The sequence below is a fragment of the Salvelinus alpinus genome, chromosome 6 (assembly GCF_045679555.1).
Source record: "Salvelinus alpinus chromosome 6, SLU_Salpinus.1, whole genome shotgun sequence".
Lineage (NCBI taxonomy): Eukaryota > Metazoa > Chordata > Actinopteri > Salmoniformes > Salmonidae > Salvelinus > Salvelinus alpinus.
In genome coordinates, this window is record NC_092091.1 from 28,822,643 (window position 1) to 28,837,933 (window position 15,291).

At 40.2% G+C, this 15,291-nt stretch overlaps 1 protein-coding gene across 4 annotated transcripts in view; it reads right to left on the reverse strand.

The window, feature by feature from the left end:
• Positions 1-15,291, reverse strand: part of LOC139578508 (phospholipid-transporting ATPase IF-like) — a 61,955-nt gene that overhangs the window by 45,458 nt on the left and 1,206 nt on the right. The window lies entirely within an intron of this gene.

Genomic DNA, 15,291 nt, shown 5'->3' on the forward strand with positions numbered 1-15,291 from the left:
TTCTTGAATAGCTTTTCTTACTTTGAGAAAAAAAGCATAGTATTTTGTAGTTGGGAATAGTAATCCAGGTGTCCTGTAAATTATTTGTAGAGATGACATTTTCAGCCTCTTTGGACGCTCTCTAAATGTGCCTGTTTTAATACTAAGTCTGTCAATCTTATTGAAGGTATGATTTAGGTCAGGATTTGATATAATATTCTGTATATTAAGTGCATTCAGAAAGTATGCAGACCCCTTGACTTTTCCACATTTTGTTACGTAACAGCCTCATTCTATAATGGATTACATTGTTTTTCCCCCTCCCTCAATCTACACACAATACCCCATAATTTTTGCAAATGTATAAGGGAAAAAAACGGAAATATCACATTTACATAAGTATTCAAACCCTTTACTCAGTACTTTGTTAATGCACCTTTGGCAGCGATTACAGGCTTGAGTCTTCTTGGGTATGATAAAAGCTTAGCACACCTGTATTTGGAGAGTTTCTTCCCTTCTCTGCAGATCCTCTCAGGCTCTATCAGGTTGGATGGGGAGCGTTGCTGCACAGCTATTTTCAGGTCTCGCCAGAGATGTTAGATCGGGTTCAAGTCCGTGCTCTGGCTAGGCCATTCAAGGACATTGAGACTTGTCCTGAAGCCACTCCTGCATTGTCTTGGCTGTGCGCTTAGGGGTTTTGTCCTGTTGGAAGGTGAACCGTCGCCCCAGTCTGAGATCCTGAGTGCTCTGGAGCAGGTTTTCATCAAGGTTATGTCTGTACGTTTCTTCGTTCATCTTTCCTTTGACCCTGACTAGCCTCCCAGTCCCAGCAGCTGAAAAACATCCCCGCAGCACGATGCACCAACATGCTCTACCGTAGGAATGGTGCCAAGTTTCCTCCCAGACGTGACGCTTGGCAATCAGGCCATAGAGTTCAATCTTGGTTTCATCAGACCAGAAAATCTTGTTTCTCATGGTCTGAGAGTCCTTTAAGTGCCTTTTGGCAAACTCCAAGCAAGCTTTCATCTGCCTTCTGAGGAGCGGCTTTCGTCTGGCCACTACCAAAAAGTCCTGATTGGTGGAGTGCTGCAGAGATGGTAGAACCTTCCAGAAGAATAACCATCTCCACAGAGGAACTCTGGAGCTCTGTCAGAGTGACCATCGGGTCCCTGGCCAAGGCCCTTCTCCCCCAATTGCTCAGTTTGGCCGGGCAGCCAGCTCTAGGAAGAGTCTTAGTGGTTCCAAACTTATTCCATTTAAGAATGATGGAGGCCACTGTGTTCTTGGGGACCTTCAATGCTGCAGAAATGTTTTGGTATCCTTCCCAGATCTGTGCCTCGACACAATCCTGTCTCAGCACTCTACGGAGAATTCCTTCGACCTCATGGCTTGGCTTTTGCTCTGACTTGGCTTTTGCTCTGACTTCCACTGTCAACTGTGGAACCTTATAAAGACAGGTGTGCGCCTTTCCAAATTATGTCCAATCAATTAAATTTACCACAGGTGAACTCCAAATCAAGATGTAGAAACATCAATTTCAAGTCTCATAGCAAAGGGTATGAATACTTATGTTAAGGTAGTTCTGTTCATTTTTTATATATAGGCAAAAACGAATCTAAAAACCTGTTTTCGCTGAGTCATTATGGGGTATTGTGTGTAGATTGAGGATTTGAAATTGTATTTAATCCATTTTAGAATAAGGCTGTAACGTAACAAAATGTGGAAAACGGGAAGGGGTCTGAATACTTTCAGAATGCACTGTATACAAAAGTATGTGGACACCCCTTAAAATGAGTGGATTTGGCTATTTCAGACACCCCGGTTGCTTAAATTTAAGCACACAGTCATGCAATATCCATAGACAAAGAAACATCGGCAGTAGAATGGCTTTACAGAAGAGCTCAGTGTCTTCCGTCATAAGATGCCACCTTTCCAACAAGTCAGTTTGTCACATTTATGCCTTGCTAGAGTTGCTCCGCTCAACTGTAAGTGCTGTTATTGTGAAGTGGAAACGTAGAGGAGCAACAACGGCTCTGCCGCGAAGTGGTAGGCCACACAAGCTCACAGAACGGGACTGCTGAGAAATGAAGCGCGTAAGAATCGTCTGCCCTCGGTTGCAACACTCACTACCGAATTCCAAACTGCCTCTGGAAGCAACGTCAGCACAATACCTGTTCGTTGGGAGCTTCAAGAAATGGGTTTCCATGGCCGAGCAGCTGCACACAAGCCTAAGGTCACCATGAGCAATGCCAAGCGTCAGCCCGAGTGGTGTAAAGCTAACCGCCATTGGACTCCGGAGCAGTGGAAACAAGTTCTTTGGAGTGATGAATCACACCTCACCATCTAGCAGTCCAACGGACTAATCTGGGTTTGGTGGATTCCAGGAGAACGCTACTTGCCCGAATGCATAGTGCCAAATGTAAAGTTTGGTAGAGGAGGAATAATGGCCTGGGGCTGGTTTTCATGGTTCAGGCTAGGCCCCTTAGTTCCAGTGAAGGGACATATGGAATTGTTAAGATGATCAAACTATGGATCATTTAGCTATTTGATTTAGTATTTTAGGACCCATTTAGGTATAAAAATAAATACATTTGGCCTCTACTACTATAGCCCAGAGAGACCCATTGAATAACATTCATAAAATGGCAAAAACAATAATGTAAAAAAATAAATCATAGGAAACAAGGTTTTGAAGTGTTTGTCCTATACATTTTTTTTTAAAGCTCAGGAAATACAGCTCTGGAAAAAAATTAAGAGACCACTGCAAAATGATCAGTTTCTTCCAGGACAACCTTGTACGTGGCTTGATTCATGCGTCCTTCACAAAGACAAATCTGCTCGATTCCAGCCTTGTCGAAGCACCCCCAGATCATCATCGATCCTACACCAGATTTCACAGTGGGTGCGAGACCTGGAGAGGCCTACAAGCCACAGTGTCTCGCATCCACTGTGAAATTTGGTGGAGGATCGGTGATGATTTGGGGGTGCTTCAGCAAGGCTGGAATCAGGCAGATTTGTCTTTGTGAAGGACGCATGAATCAAGCCACGTACAAGGTTGTCCTGGAAGAAAACGTGTTTCCTTCTGTTCTGACAATGTTCCCCAACTCTGAGGATTGGTTTTTCCAGCAGGACAATGCTCCATGCCACACTGCCAGGTCAATCAAGGTGTGGATGGAGGACCACCAGATAAAGACCCTGTCATGGCCAGCCAAAATCTCCAGACCTGAACCACATTGAAAACCTCTGGAATGTGATCAAGAGGAAGATGGATGCTCACAAGCCATCAAACAAAGCTGCCATCAAACGAGCTGCTTGAATTTGTGCGCCAGGAGTGGAATAAAGTCACCCAACATAAATGTGTAAGACTGGTGGAGAGCATGCCAAGACGCATGAAAGCTGTGATTGAAAATCACCAAATATTGATTTCAACTCTTCCAAAGTTAAAACATTAGTATTATGTTGTTTAAAAATTAATATGAACTTATTTTCTGTGCATTAACCGAGGTCTGACAACACTGCATCTTTTTTGCTATTTTGACCAGTTGTTATTTTCTGCAAATAAATGCTCTAAATTACAATATTTTTATTTGGAATTTGTGAGAAATATTGTCAGTAGTTTATAGAATAAAACAAAAAAAATGTTTTACCCAAACACATACCTATAAACAGTAAAACTGTTTTTTCCAGAGCTCTGTGTGTGTGTGTGTGTGTGTGTGTGTGTGTATATATATATATATTTTTTTTTATAAACACATTTAACCCCTTTTGGAGTAGGCACAAAACTACCTTCATAAATTTTTTAAAAACCGGTTACCTTCAGACGAGTCCTGTGACACTTGTGGGGGTCATAGAGCAAAACGGAGTGTCCCCTTTCCATAGTGGTCATAATAGTTTGTAGGTCAAACCATTCGGATGTTAGACATTTTCGTGAGAAGACCAGTCTAACAAACACCACTCTAGCTCTGCCACCTTTTCACCACAGATGCAGAAGTGCGACATCGGTGGATGCAAAAAAACATCTCTAGCTTAAACTGACGGATTTTGCTGGGGATTGTTTGATTATGTTACTTAGATTTGGTGCATCAATCGACTCTTGGGGGTTAAAAAAACTATAGAGTTCAATGGCTGTGACTGGAGAAAACTAAGGATGGATCAACAACATTATAGTGACTCCACAATATTGACCTAAATGACAGAGTGAAAAGAAATACAAATCTACTGATTTTTTTTTTTAAACATACAAGGCACTGAAGAAAAAAAACACAGCAAAGGAATACCCTTTTTAGCCTAAATGCAAAGCCTTGTTTGGGGCAAATCCAACACATCACTGAGTAACTGGCTCCATATTTTCAATTCTGGTGGCTGCATCATGGTACAGTATGGATATGCTTGACATCAGCAAATACTGGAGTTTTTCAGGATAAAAAGAAACAGAACATAGCTAACCACAGGCAAAATCCTAGAGGAAAACCTGCTTCAGTCTGATTTACACCAAAGATGTATCTATACAATCCCGTATTGATTTCTGGCTGATATCTGACGATATGGCTGACAAGGTTCATACGGTCTCGATTGAACCATCGATTTTAACAGACCGCAAAGGGATCTCAATAAAGATAAATATGCATGGTTTGTCAACAAAAAAGTTAGTAAAGGTTACTGGAAAATGAGCAAGACTTTACTAGAGAATGAAGTATTTAAGAAGGAAGTAGCAGGAATTATTGATAAATACTGGAATTATTGATAAATACTGGAATTGTGCCTGTGTTATGAATGCGTTTGGAAGTTACTGGGAGCTAATGAAATTTTATATAAGGCTTTTGGCTATTTCAATAGGGAAAGAAATTGCTCGTGCCAAGAAAGAGAAAGAATATGACATCATAAAGGGAATAATGGATTATACTAAAAAACTGAACTAACTAATCATGAATTACTGGAGCTATCATCAATGCAAATGCAGTTACTGTATCTACGAGGAAAAGGCCCGGGGAGCGTTGGTAAGATCAAGACAAAAATGGATGGAAGAGGGAGAGAAAAATACAAAATATTTCTTTAATTTGGCAAAAAGACATCCAGATGTAAATTAATGATTAATAATACTCCCAATGAAAATCTCTCAGCATGTTGCCCAGTTCTATCAGAATCTGTATACATCAACTTCCAATATGGATCTTTTCTTAGACAATGTAGCAAACATTGCCAAGAAGATAGATAATGATTTCGGGGATGTTTTTGATGAGGAGTTATCTGAAATTGAGATAAAAGACTGTATTAAAAGCCTTAAGGACAATAGGTCCCCTTCGAAATGATGGTTTCTAAGCAAGTTTTATAAACCATTCAATGATACATTGATTCCTTTCATTCTTGCTATGTTTCAGGAATCAATAGAAAAAGGGGAGTTACCGGCTTCCTTAAAGCAAGGTGTAATTACTTTGATTCCCAAAACTAATAAGGATACTCTTTATATAGACAACTGGAGACCCATTAGCCTGTTGAATAATGATGGGAAATTATTTGCCCTTGTATTTGCTAAGAGGTTGAAACAAGGCATGCATCATATAATTGATGAAGAACAATCTGGTTTTATGCATGGTCGACACGTTAATAATAACATCAGGTTGATCTTAGATATGATTGACTATAATGACCTCATCCTTGATGATAGTTTTCTTATGTTTGTTGATTTTTATAAAGCTTTTGACACTGTTGAACATGATTTTATGTTCAAAGCAATAGTTTTTTGCGTTTGGTAACTTTTTTTTGAAAGCAGTCCAAACTTTATACAGTGGTTGTACTAGCTCTGTAAATTAGCTCATAGGACATCCCAAAGATTTGATATTGGCCGTGGCATTAGGCAGGGCTGCCCAATTTTTTTTATTGGTTACTCAAATTATGGCTCTTCATATCAAGAAAGGGAATTTTCAAGGTGTTTCAGCACTTGGCAATGAATTTAAACTATGTCAACTGGCTGATGATACCACCATATTCTTCTTATGGCTGCAATCCCGTTAACGGGATCGATATGACAACAGCCAGTGAAAGTGCAGGGCGCCAAATTCAAACAACAGAAATCTCATAATTAAAATTCCTCAAGCATACAAGTATTTCACACCATTTTAAAATATACAATTCTTGTTAATCCCACCACAGTGTCCGATTTCAAAAAGGCTTTACAGCGAAAGCACCACAAACGATTATGTTAGGTCACCGCAAAATCACAGAAAAACAGAGCCATTTTTCCAGCCAAAGACAGGAGTCACAAGAAGCAGGAATAGAGATAAAATTAATCACTAACCTTTGATGATCTTCATCAGATGACACTCATAGGACTTCATGTTATACAATACATATATGTTTTGTTCGATAAAGTTCATATTTATATCCAAAAACCTCAGTTTACATTGGCGCCATGTTCAGAAATGCCTCCAAAATATCCAGAGAAATTGCAAAGCCACATCAAACAACAGAAATACTCATCATAAACTTTGATGAAAGATACATGTTTTACATAGAATTAAAGATACACTTGTTCTTAATCTAACTGCTGTGTCAGATTTCAAAAAAGCTTTACGGCAAAAGCACAATATTCAATAATCTGAGAACAGCATTCAGCCACAAAAGGAAGCCATACAGTTACCCGCCAAATTGTGGAGTCAACAAATGTCATAAATAGCATTATAAATCTTCACTTACCTTTGCTGATCTTCGTCGGAATGTACTCCCAGGACTCCCACAAGAAATTTTCGTTTTGTTCGGTAATGTCCATCATTTATGTCCAAATAGCTATTTTTGTTAGCGTGTTTGGTAAACAAATCCAAAGTCAGGAAGCGTGTTCACTAAAAGCAGAAAAAATGTCAAAAAGTTCCGTAACATTCAGTAGAAACATGTCAAACGATGTATTGAATCAATCTTTAGGTTCCAACCGGAGAATTCCATTGTCTTCAGAAGTGCGATGGAACAGAGCTCCCTCATGTGAACGTACATGGTCAGAGCATGTTCAGGTCATGATAGACCTGACTCATTCCTCTCTTCTTCGGCCCCACTTCACAGTAGAAGCATCAGACAAGGTTCTACAGACTGTTGACATCTAGTGGAAGCCGTAGGAAGTGCAAACTGACCCATATCCCACTGTGTATTCGATAGGCGATGAGTTGAAACCTCAGATTTCCCACTTCCTGGTTGGATTTTTTTCTCAGGTTTTTTCCCTGCCATATGAGTTCTGTTATACTCACAGACATCATTCAAACAGTTTTAGAAACTTCAGAGTGTTTTCTATCCAATACTAATAATAATATGCATATATTAGCAACTGGGACTGAGGAGCAGGCAGTTTACTCTGGGCACCTTTTCATCCAAGCTACTCAGTACCGGCCCTGCAGCCATAAGAAGTTTTAAGTAACAGGAATGAGGTTTCTAAAGCAGTTTCCTGTATTGAAGACTCCTCCTTAGTTTCGGGTTTGAAAATTAATATCAATAAGTCAGTCTTATTTCCACTCAAGGATTGTGTTTTACAGGAAGTATATGGTATCCCAACTAAAGATAAGGTTACTTATCTTGGAATTGTTATATGCAAGGATGAAAAACAAATGAGTGAATTAAACTTTAACCCCACTATTGAGAAAACAAAGAAGAAATTGAACCCCTGGTTGCTGAAAGATATTTCGTTATACGGTTGGGTTTTATTGTCCAAAGCTGAAGGGTTATCCAGATCGGTTTGTCTCTCATTATCACTTGAATTATCCCCTAAAATTGTAAAAGACTTAGATAAGATTCTTTATAATTTTATTTGGAGGAACAAGCCTCACTATCTATGAAAAGATATTCTCACTAATACCCAAGAACAAGGAGGTCTTGAGGTTTTAGATTTCAATACTCTAAATAATACTTTTAAAATAAATTGGATTCTGAAGTATGTTAAGAACCAGCACAGTATTTGTAATGTCTTCCCTAAGTATTTATTTGACTCTGTTAGTGGTTTAGAATTTTTGCTTCGATGTAATTTTGATAAAATCCCAGTAAAGTTGGCCAAATTCCATAAGCAGGCAATTTTAAACACGATTTCCCCCTCACAGATACTTTATATGGAACAACAAAGATATACGATTTAAAAATAATTATCTTTTTTTTCATAACTGGTTTGAGAATAAAATAAATGTTGGTTGGTCAGTTACTGAATGAGGATGGATTTCAACTCTCATATGGGGAATTTCTTGATAAATTTTTTATTCCAATAACCCCGAAAGAATATGCAATTGTTTTTGATGCGATTCCAAGGGGGGTTGTATCTCTTTTAAATTCCTCTGTGGTTGATGTAAGTAACATAGATTTACATGAAAATATATTCATTGGCAATATTAACATCAAAGATAAATGTAGTCCTCCCGGGTGGCGCAGTGGTCTAGAGCACTGCATCGCAGTGCTATGCTGCGCCACCAGAGTCTGGGTTCGCGCCCAGGCTCTGTCGCAGCCGGCCGCGACCGGGAGGTCCGTGGGGCGACGCACAATTGGCTTAGCGTCGTCCGGGTTAGGGAGGGTTTGGCCGGTAGGGATATCCTTGTCTCGTCGCGCTCCAGCGACTCCTGTGGCGGGCCGGGCGCAGTGCGCGCTAACCGAGGGGGCGGGTGCACGGTGTTTCCTCCGACACATTGGTGCGGCTGGCTTCCGGGTTGGAGGCGCGCTGTGTTAAGAAGCAGTGCGGCTAGGTTGGGTTGTGCTTCGGAGGACGCATGACTTTCGACCTTCGTCTCTCCCGAGACCGTACGGGAGTTGTAGCGATGAGACAAGATAGTAATTACTAGCGATTGGATACCACGAAAAATTGGGGAGAAAAGGGGATAAAAAAAAAAAAAAAAAAAAAAAAAGATAAATGTAGTAATAAACAGATTAGGAATATTGTTTCAGATAATACAATTCCCACAGCAAGATTATTTTGGTCAAATATCTATGGTGATACACAATGGGGGAAAGCATGGAAAAATGCTAACAAATATTGTATCAGTAACAAGGTAAAGGAAATGTAATTTAAAATGTTACATAGGATACATTTTGTGAAACATGTTTTGGAAAGATTCAAGTTGAATATTGACTATAAATGTGATTTCTGTGGAAGGAGACCATTTTGCATATTTTTTTGCCTGTATTTATAGTAGAATTGTTTAGACTGAAAAAAATAGGACCGGCGGTACTATTTAATGGTTTTGATATAATGCTTTATTTCAGAAATGTTGACATAAAAATGTAGTATATTTAATTCAACTGCTAATAATACTAGGTAAATTTCATATTCACAAAGCAAATGGTCTAATTCAAAACCTAACTTTTTTAAATTTTATAAATGAATTTAAACAATATTGCATTACTTTAACTAAAATGAAAAACAAAAAAGGCAATTAAAACTTGTATTATTAATGAATATGATTTGTTTGTTTAGGATTCCTGGCAATGTAAATAGTTTGTATGTATGCTTGTTTGCATGTGACTATTCCTCTTGTTTGTTGATATTTGTTAATATTTTTATTTTATAATTATGATATATTTTTTTAAAGGGTGCATGGTGTGCCTCTTGCTAGCTGTCACTCAAATAGCAAGGAGCTGAAGCTCAATAGTTGAACATGAATTGGTGGGGGGCTGCGCCCACGTGGGGGACATTTTTTTAAAAAGTGGCGCTGTACAGCTTCCAGAAAAAACACTCGCTAATTGAGGTAAAACAGTAATTCTGCTAATAGATTATGCATCTATGAACTACACATTGACACATCCAGCCCAAAGCGGGGGATTTAAAAAAAATACTTAGTAGTCGCCAAAGTTCCATAGCATGTATTTAATAACTACCAGCTAGCTATCGATCTTTAAGTGGAATTGACAGCATTTTAACTACTTTGAAGATATTAAACAATCATAACCCGTCAAAAATATCAAAACCCCCCCACAAAAAAAGGTAATATTTGACAAAATTCCATGATGTACAGTAAGGCATTATTTGCAGAATAAATGGATGCAGTTCAATGTATGATTAATATAATTCACCAATACATTTCTTGGTAGTCCAGAAAAATTGCTATCAGGTTGTAAATTACAGCTGGCCTGGTACATTGTTTGCTGCCTCCACCCATTCGGGATGCACCGTTTCAATTACTCAATATTTTTGACAAAAACAGACAAATGTAACTAAGGCTGGGAATGTCAATACAATCAAACTAGCAAGGGCAATGATCATAATAAGTCAGTCATAACGTGGCTAATAGGCTAGAATATCTATTTATGTAGCAAGCTAAAAACACAGAGCCTAACATTAGCCAGCTAGCTATCTGCTGGGAGGATGTCATGTCATTGGAGGAGTGGGTGTCTGACCAAATTTTCCCCTCATATCGTTTTTTAGTGGCTACTGCTAGAGATGCAGGTGTTATTTGGTTAGCTGGCAAGAAATGTGAATCGCTTTGCTAGCTAGCTATGCTGAACTTGAATGACTGTTATCCAGTTAGCACATCTCTTGCACTCGTAAATTCACTAGCTATCTACTCAGATTTCTGAGCACTCTCATCTGATTGTGCATGAGCGCAGAATAACTGATGAATTTACGAACACACGCTGAATATGACCGGTGTCAGTGAACTTCAGCAAAAAAGTTATACAAAAAGTTGTTGCCTGCAGCACAGTTAGTCACTAAAGCTCTAGATAACATGTAAACTGGCTTTGCTAGGGCGAGTAAAATGGTCAGTGAGGTTCTCTCTCATTTGAGTCTGGAATAAGCTAGCAATCTAGCCAACTTTAGCCAGTTAGCTTGGTCCTTGATTTCTGTTTTAGGAACACTTGGCTCAACCATACTCCTCAACCAGAGCGTCCAGTGTCAATACTGCAGTGTACACTCTGAATTTATGAACAGACAATGTGACAACACTCTGAACTCACGAATGCAGGGCACACTAACACATAGGAGGCAATTTACAAATGGATCCTTAGTTGTCAATCAAATGTACTTGTCATCGATCAAATGGGCAGGCAGGCAAGTTCCCATTCAGTTGTCAAAACGTGGGTTGGGACAAGCATGCATTGGCAGGCAAGCGGCAGAAAGACGAGCAGGCTACTATTCCCCATCGTTTATAAGTGCAATTTTGACAGCCAACTAGCTGAAAAAGTTTGAGAGGGTTTATCTAATGTTCCCTTGTTAGATTTTAGCTCATCTCGCTCTGGATAGCATTAGTTGTTGATGTGCATAACTGAGGGAGCGAGAGCCTACCTTTTCAAGGTTGTTTGATCAATAGGACTGTAAAGTTCCCAATGTAACATATTTGAAGAAATCCATTCAGGTGTATTTTGTGCGAGCGCGCGGTGTGGTCAGCATGTCAGGGTCACAAGCAGCTTATCGGCAAGAGGAGAGGAAAAGTTCAGCTAACAAGGGGAACTACAAGGAGCTTGCAGAGGTAATTGCACATTACGATGCTTTACTTTCTGAGCATATGGAAGCCCCTACAGTCTTCTCTAGGTTTTCGAAATCAATTCAGAAAGATTTGATCACTTCCATTAAAAGTGAGATTTAAAAGGTTGACGCAGCGCATTTTTTTGCTCAAGTAGGCTTTCCACTTTCCTCCACTCTCTTTGCACTCTTTACATAAATGTTGCAGCAGCCTAGACTACACCTAAACATTAGAGATCTGACATGCTGTATGGGATGAAATCAAGATGATTTTTCAGTCTTATCAACTGTAGGCTACTAATAATAACAGCTGCATACAGCCTATGCGCCATGTCCATCTGGCTAGGGTAAACAAATTGGTAACGTTATGTATTTATAGTCCATTTGTTTGTCAGGAGGAAATGTGAATGTGAAAAAAATTGGTTTATATTCAAACTTGGGCTGACTAAGCTGCCTATACCTTTTCAATCCAAAATTATTAACTGGAATGAATCAATCAACATAGTGATGACAAACTGAATGAATTTTTAATTAGACCTACAGTGACATAGGCCTGTATGACGCAAACATGCATAAAGCAAATTCAGCCCTGTAAGTTCTATTGTCCATCAGTTGTGGTCTCTGTGTGGAATAAACCCTGTTAGTCTAGTATAAAACAGAGGGACCAAGTCATTGTTTTACAAGTCACGAGTAAATCTCAAGTCTTAGCACTCAAGTCCCAAGTCAAGTCACAAGTCAAGACAGACAAGTCCGAGTCAAGTCTCAAGTCAAGACCGTCAAGTATCAAGTCAAGTCTCAAGTCCAAAACTTTGAGTTTCGAGTCCTAAACAAGTCATAATGTGCTCTTCACCAAATGTAATACCATTTCATATTTTGAACAAGAGTAATAGTTAGCATATTACATTTACGCAAATCATGAATGCTTTTTAAAAATATCTATATATTTATTACTTTCCAAATAAACATTATATATTTACATGGAAATACATGGGTAGCCATGAGAAAGAGAGACGCATACACACACCCCCCATAGTGATCGACTATCGAGGATCGCTATGGGGCGCAATCGGGCGATGTAGGCTTGTACACAATCGCCCAGCCTTACACACACTCTCTCTCTGTGGCTACAGCAGGCTAACGTATGTCAATGGTTTTAGGAACAGCAGTAACATCAGGCAAGATTTAAGCTACCAACTGCCTAGCCAGTTGTAGCTCAATCTTGGGTGCAATGATAACGTTCCCGCACTGACTGACCGTGTGGAGGCTCATTGATTAAACGTTACATTAGCCTACATGATACACTAGTAAAGTAATAAAATATATAGCTGTCGGCTATATTAGCCACGACTTAGTTTTTTGTGCAGCTTCAAATGTCGAACAAAGTTGGAAATTGTTGCGCCTCTGTCTGTAATTTTCTTCCCGCATTTTTTGCAATTTGCAATCCGTTTTTTGTTTATACAGCGTCGTCTTTATATCCGAAAATAATAAGTTAGGGTATCATCTTTCCAAGGGCTCCATCTGAATTCACCCGCCGACCTTCCTATGCACTGCCACGCACAACTTTTTCTCAGCTGGCACAATTTGATTGGCTGCAGTCCGATTCAAACTGTAATCCGTTAAATGAAGAGTTGATGCGCTGCACACTTTTTTTTAATAGCATAATTTTTTATATTTGGGCTTGGGGAGGGTATCAAGTCAGGTCGAGTCATAAGGCAAGTCCAAGTCATGTTACGAGTCATTGGTGTTAAAGTCAAAGTCGAGTTGCAAGTCATCATATTTGTGACTCGAGTCTGATTCGAGTCCAAGTCATGTGACTCGAGTTCACACCTCTGAGTATAAATATAATTAATTTGAACAAGTATAAGGTTGCCGCAGTTTGACAGGGTTTATCCTCCCCAGGACCAGGAGTTTTTTTTAAACCATGTGACATAATTAGAAAAACTGGTCCCATCATAGCCGTATAAAACCTTATTAGAACTGATTAATCATTGTCATACCCTACAGGGTCCGGCATTTTCCTTTTCCTGGTTAGGTTACAAGATAGGGAAAAACTCCGGGCCCCAGGGGGGGGGAATTGCCCCATCACTCTGGGACCTATGGTGCCACCAGTCTGCTCGCAGTTGTCAGTAATCGTCAGGCACAGCGCATTCGGAAAGTATTCAGACCCCTTGACTTTTACCACATTTTGTTATGTTACAGCCTTATTCTAAAATGGATTAAATTAATTGTTTTCCTCATCAACCGACACACAATACCCCATAATGACAAAGTGAAAACAGGTTTTTAATGCTCAGACCCTTTGCTATGAGACTTGAAATTGAGCTCAGGTGCATGCTGTTTCCATTGATCATACTTGAGACGTTTCTACAACTTGATTGGAGTCCACTTGTGGTAAATTCAATTGATTGGACATGATTTGGAAAGGTACACACCTGTCTATATAAACGTCCCACAGTTGACAGTGCATGTCTGAGCAAAAACAAAGCCATGAGGTTGAAGGAATTGTATGTAGTGCTCAGAGACAGGATTGTGTTGAGGCACAGATCTGTGGAAGGTTACCAAAACATTTCTGCAGCATTGAAGGTCCCCAAGAACACAGTGGCCTCCATCATTCTTAAATGGAAGACAATTAGAATCACCAAGACTCTTCCTAAAGCTGAGCAATCAGGAGAGATGGGCCTTGGTCAGGGAGGTGACCAAGAACCTGATGGTCACTCTGACAGAGCTCCAGAGTTCCTCTGTGGAGATGGGTGAACCTTCCAGAAGGACAACCATCTCTGCAGCACTCCACCAATCAGGCCTTCACGGTAGAACGGCCAGACGGAAGCCACTCAAAAGGCACATGACAGCCCGCTTGGAGTTTGCCAAAAGGCACCTAAAGACTCTCAGACCATGAGAAACAAGATTCTCTGATCTGATGAAACTAAGATTGAACTCTTTGGCCTGAATGCCAAGCGTCACGTCTGGAGGAAACCTGGCACCATCCCTACGGTGAAGCATGGTGGTGGTGGCAGCATCATGCTGTGGAGATGTTTATCAGCGGCAGAGACTGGGAGACTGGTCAGGCTCAAGGGAACGATGACTGGAGCAAAGTAGAGATCCTTAATACCACCCAACCAGAGCCCTCATGACCTCAGACTGGGGCCAAGGTTCACCTTCCAACAAGACAACGACCCTAAGCACACAGCCAAGACAACGCAGGAGTGGCTTCGGGGCAAGTATCAATGTCTTTGAGAGGCCCAGCCAGAGCACGGACTTGAACCCGATTGAACATCTCTGGAGAGACCTGAAAAAAGCTGTGCAGCAACGGTTTTTGCTGTGCAGCAACGCAGCAAGGGAAAAGGGTCTGAATACTTTCCGAATGCACTATGTGGATGATCAGGGATTTACCCAGGAAGGTTTCTTGGGCTACTTTGTGTCAAGTGGGTAGCGATGCGCAGCCTGTTAAACTTTATTAATTCTGAGATGTCTGAGTTTAACTTCATGGAAAGTTGCTGCCCAAACCTAGCATGGCGCTGCTGTAATGGAATGTCTGCGATTTGTATTTAAGTCCCCTCCTGTTCCCTGATTATTTTTTTTAAAGAGGTGATTACCCCTCCAATCCACTACCATTGTCAATTCTCTCCTGACAAGAACTTAAGGTCACATGTGTTCTCTCATCCACTGGCACATTAACTGTTTCCTCTCCAAGCACTGAGTAGGCCTGTCAATTCTCTCATTACTGTATGTAGAGTCAATCACATTACAAATTATTTTACTTCTTGCTTGGACTAACTCATTATTAGCCCTGGTCTAAATGTGTGTTATTGTTGTCTTCCCAGTCAAATCCTGTCCTGCCCTCAGTAGAAGAGTTGAGCTCTTCTCCAACACCATCCACGATGAGCCTGTCCTGCACTGAA